This window comes from Mus caroli, chromosome 5 (genome assembly GCF_900094665.2).
Source record: "Mus caroli chromosome 5, CAROLI_EIJ_v1.1, whole genome shotgun sequence".
NCBI classification, from domain to species: domain Eukaryota; kingdom Metazoa; phylum Chordata; class Mammalia; order Rodentia; family Muridae; genus Mus; species Mus caroli.
Window position 1 is genome coordinate 130963583 of NC_034574.1, and position 5469 is coordinate 130969051.

Genomic DNA, 5469 nt, shown 5'->3' on the forward strand with positions numbered 1-5469 from the left:
CTGTAGACTTGCATTCCTGATTTTTTATAGCCCCATTACTGCATGTTTGCCTGGCCCCTTATTTTGAAAAGAAAACTCTAATCCATCCCCAGAGGGCTCAAAGGCCCATTTCCAATCTCCATCATTTGAGGTAACACAACTCCATTGACTGCAATAGTACCACTTANCCCCCCCCCCCCGCACACACACACACCAGGAACTCTTGGGTAGAACTCTATATGCTTGGAGCAGCTATAAAACCCATAGCTTCGGACCTCATTAGGGGGAGTACTCTTGGCTGCAGGAATGATTTGGCGAAGGCAAAAATACAGGGTTGACCACCATGCCCCTGGAGGTTCTAATTTTGAGGTGGTAAATAGTATTTCACCCGATAGGGATACCACTTGCCAAGTGAGATTCATAGGCTGGTGTGGGCTGTCACTCTTCTTCTTCTTCAGGATGGTACCAACGACATAGGCGCAACTTAAGAGGATTAGTAGTCTTTTCCAGGATGCACTCATTTTGGTCAGCCTCAGGGGGTGCCTTTTTGACATGAGACACATGAACCCAGGTTGGGATTCCTTTCACTTTAAAGGTGGTGGGTGTCGTTAGCAGCACCAAGTAGGGTCCTTTCCACTGTGACTCAAGGTTCCCCGCTCTATGTTTCTTCACCAGGACAGTGTCTCCTACTTCAAACTGATGCAGCACCTGTATGTCACCAGCAACATAGGTTTCTTTTAACTGTTCCCAGACCTCCTTTCTCACAATTTCAAGAGCCTTGAGCCAGGCTAAAAGGTGAGAGGAGGGGTTGAAGGATGTATCTGGGCAAGTTTTATTCTCTACTGTCACATAGATGGACAGAGGTGCCCCATACATTAATTCAAATGGAGTTAGGCCAAGGGGTCCAGGGGTGTTCTAGGCCCCGAATAAAGCATAAGGGAGAAGGGCTGTCCAATCATTCCCGCTGGTCTCTAAGGTCAATTTAGTCAAGGCTTCTTTTAGAGTTCTATTCAGTCTTTCTACCTGTCTTGAACTCTGGGGTCTCTAAGCACAATGTAACTTCCAATTCATCCCCAGCTATCTGGCCAATCCCTGGCTTACCTGGGAGATGAAGGCAGGCCCATTTTCTGACCCAAGTACCTTTGGTACCCCGAAACGGGGAAATTTTTCTTCAAGTATCTTCTTGGCCACCACATTAGCTGTTTCCCTCTTGGTGGGGAATGCTTCAGTCCACCCTGAAAAGGTATCTACAAAAACTAGAAGGTACTTATTTCTATAACGGGTTGGCTTGACCTCAGTAAAGTCAACCTCCCAATAAGTCCCAGGCTGATCTCCTCGTAAGCATCTTCCACCATGGTACTTGCTGGACCCAGCATCGGTGAGGGCCCATGTTCAACAGTTCTTCACTAGGTCTTCTACTGCCCTTTGTAGTCTAGGATTATGGTAAGGGGATCTATTGACTAGCTCTGTCATCTTTTTGGGTCCCAGGTGAGTGAGGCGGTGTATACTAGCCAAATAGTCAAGCCGCTCTTCTTCTGTTAGGGTCATTTTTTCTGTGTTCTCCTCAACCAGCTGGGATGTGGCCTTAATTACCAAAGTCATTGACCCCTGTGCTGCCTTTTTAGCCACCTGGTATGCCATCCTATTTCCTTTTTCTATTGGTCCAGTTCCCTTTTGATGTCCTGGGCAATGGATGATAGCCATCTTACAGGGCAAGTGAACAGCTTCTAACAAGCTAAGAATTTTCTCTTTATTTTTGATGTCTTTCCCAGCGGGTGTCAATAGTCCATGCTATCTGTAGATTGTCCCGTGAACATGGGCCATTGCAAAGGCATATCGGCTGTCAGTATGTTAATAGCCTTTCCCTCTGCTAGCCTTAAAGCCTGAGTGAGGGCAACAAGCTCTGCTCTTTGGGCGGATGTTCCTTCCAGCAGGCTGCTGGCCCAGATAACCGACTTCCCATCCACTACCACTGCCCCGGCTTTGTGCTTACCTTCTACCATGAAGCTGCTCCCATTGGTGAACCAGGACACTGCCCCAGGCCATGGTCAGTCAATTAAGTCTGGCCGAGTCCCAGTTTCTTCTGCTAGTATCTCTTCACATTGGTGTACCGGGGTTTCAATAGCTTCAGGCAGTAAGGTGGTGGGGTTGAGAATGGCGGGTGGAGCAAAGGTTACCCGTTCAGTCAACAACAGGCTCTGGTAGTGAGTCATGCAGGCATTGGTCATCCAGCGGTCAGGTGGCTGTCGAATAATAGTCTCAAGGGCATGTGGGGCCACCACTGTCACGTTTTGGCCCATAGTCAGTTTATCATCACCCTTCACTAACACAGCTGTGGCTGCTATTGCCCGCAAACAGGAGGGCCATCCGTTAGCTATGGAGTCCAGTTTCTTTGACAGATAGGCTACTGGATGCTTCCAGGGTCCTAGTGTTTGAGTGAGGACCCCTCTAGCTACTCCATTTTTCTCATCGATGTATAGGGTGAAAGGCTTTTTAAAATCAGGCAGCACTAGGGCAGGGGTTTGTAGCAGTGCCTTTTTGAGAGTCTCAAAAGCCAATTGATGTTCCTTAGTCCAAATGAACTCTCCTTTCTCTTTTGTTAGGGGGTATAATGGGGCTGCCAAAGTAGCGAATCCTAGGATCCAGAATCTATAGAATCCCACAGTCCCCAGGAATTCTCTTACCTGGCAAGGGGTGGTTGGGGTCAGGATCTGTGTCACTGTCTGCTTCCTAGCTTCGATGAGCCATCGTTGTCCATTTTCAGGGTGTATCCCAGGTAAGTCACCTCAGTCCGGCATAATTGTGCCTTTTTAGCTGAAGCCCAGTACCCCAACTCACCTAACTCGGCCAGGATTTTCTGAGTCCCAAGTTCACACTCCTCAAAAGTTTCTGCAGCCATCAAAAAGTCATCTACATACTGCAGAAGGGTCACCTGGGGATTGTTGGCCTGGAAAGAGGCGAGATCACGATGTAGAGCTTCATCAAACAAGGTGGGGGAATTCTTGAACCCCTGCAGCAGTCTCATCCATGTAAGCTGCCCGGTCCTCCCATTCTCTGGGTCTCTCCATTCAAAAGCAAACAAGGGCTGGCTGTTAGGGTGTAGTCTCAAGCAAAAGAAAGCATCTTTGAGATCTAAGACCGTATACCAGGTTTGTTTGGGTGGCAGCGTGCTGAGCAGGTTGTAAGGATTGGGCACTGTGGGGTGGATGTCCTGAACTCTTTTGTTTACCTCTCTGAGGTCCTGTACAGGACGGTAGTCGTTTGTCCCCAGTTTCTTTACTGGGAGTAGGGGATTATCCCAAGGAGACTTGCAGGGGACTAGGATCCCTTGTTGGAGCAGTCTGGTGATGTGGGGGCTTATACCCTCCTGAGCTTCTCTTCCCATGGGGTATTGTCAGACCCCAATGGGTGTAGCCCAGGACTTGACTCAATCACCACTGGGGGGACCTGCCTCGCCATTCCCATACCCCCTGTTTTGGCCCATGCTTGAGGAAATCAAGTAAGCCAGTCCTGTAGCCCCTCAGGGGGTTTTAATTTGTCCTGATAGATCCGATATTCCTCTCCTAATTGTAAAGACAGTGCTAAGGTCTGAGGTGTCTCTACTCCCCAAGATACCTTGGGTTTGGGAGAGGTGAAGGTTATTTGTGCTTTCAATTTGGTTAATAAGTCTCTTCCCAATAGGGGCATGGGACACTCTGAAATGACCAGGAATGAATGAGTCACTCTGTTCTTTCCTAGGTCCACTGTCCGGGACGTGGTCCACAGGTATGATTTCTGCCCTGTGGCCCCAATGACTAATGTTTTTTTCATTTTTTCTTATTTGGCCTAGTGGTGTCTTAAGCACTGAAAATTCTGCGCCTGTGTCGACCAGAAAGTCTACAGGGGTCCCCTCCACATCTAGCGTTACCCTAGGCTCGGGGAGGGGGGCTGAGCCCCGTCTCCCCTAATCTTCATCTTCTTCAAGAGACAGAACCTTTACCTCCTGCTTCTTCTTGGGGCATTCAAGAACCCAGTGGCCTGTATCTTTGCTGTACGCACATTGGTCTTTTCCTAAGCGTGGTCTGTCTCCTCTGGGTCTCCTTGGCCCCTGCCGTTTTTGGTCTCCCAGGTCCCCTAACTGTCTAGTCCTACCTCATTTGTCCCTGTCTACTACTGCAGCCAGAATCTGAGTCAGAACCTTTTCTTGTCTCTTGTCTCTCTTGTCCTCATCTTCTCTCCTTTCTTTTCTCTTTCTAGTTTCTGATCTTCTGTCTCTCTCTTATGATACACTTTCTCAGCCTCTCTAACCACATCCCTTATAGTATAATCTTGCAACCCCTCAATCCACTGCAACTTCTTTCTAATATCAGGGGCTGACTGCTCGATGAAGGCGATAATCACTGAAGCCTGCTGTCCCTCAGAGATAGGGTCAAACGGGCTGTATCTCCATGAGCCTCTCCAAAAAGACTGAGGGGGGCTCAGTTGTCCCTTGCATGACCCCTCTTACCTTAGCCAAATTTGTGGGCCTACGTGCAGCCCTTCTGAGGCCTACCAGTAGAGCCCAACGATAATTGGACAGCCATTCCCTACCTTGTGCCATATTATAATACCATTGAGGGCGGGTGAGAGGGAATCCTTCATCTATCTCGACCGGAGTCTGAACAGGCCTCCCGTTCTCATCTCAGACGTTCTTCCAAGCCTCGAGGAGAATTCTCTCTCCCGCCTCGGTAGTAAACAGGGTCTGTAGAAGCTGTTGGCAGTCATCCCAGCTAGGCTGATGGGAGTACATCAGAGACTCTATCAGCCCTGTGAGCCATGCAGGGTTTTCTGAAAAAGGAGGGTGATTAATTTTCCAGTTATAGAGATCAGAGGAAGAAAAGGGCCAATACTGCAGAAGTTGTAGACTGCTCTGGTCGGCTGGAGGAGCCCCAACAGCCTTGAGGGGAAGCGCCACAGTTGAATCAGCTGGCCCCTCAGGAGTGGCTCCCTGCCGGTTCCTCGTTCCTGCTGAGGGACCTCCTCCCCTGGTCCCTGAGGCTAGGGCTGGGAGCAGGGGCCAAGGGAACTGGGGTTTGGGGAACTTGAAGGTAGGGTGGAGGCTGGGAATCGGGACACTCAGGGGGTTCCTCTATCTCTGGGTAGATCTTAGGTGTGAGTGCTGGTGGAGTGCGACACTCGCCATCTTCTTTAGGCTGTGACTTCTGTGGCCCCTTTCACAGCACTCTCTTGGACAGCCAGGATCCTGGAGCTGGGACGACAGGGTGGGAGGAACAGCCGGACTCACTGGGGAGGGAATCTCGCCAAATCCTCCCACACCGTGATGTACGGCTGTTGATCTGGGTGTGCTTCCGGTCCTTCCTAAAACACAAGGGCTCTCACGGCCCTGATGGTAGGTAAATCAAAAGTCCCCTCAGGAGGCCAGCCCACTCCAAAAGCAGGCCATTCCGAGGTACAGTAAGTCTGCCAAGGTTTCTTTTTAATTGTCACTGACAAATTCTGTCCTCTAGCCCT

The 5469-nt window shown here is 49.7% G+C and overlaps 1 pseudogene; it reads right to left on the reverse strand.

Annotated features, from left to right (window-relative positions):
* Positions 1-259: 259 nt before the first annotated feature.
* Positions 260-5222, reverse strand: LOC115031132 (annotated as a pseudogene).
* Between the last annotated feature and the right edge of the window lie 247 nt (positions 5223-5469).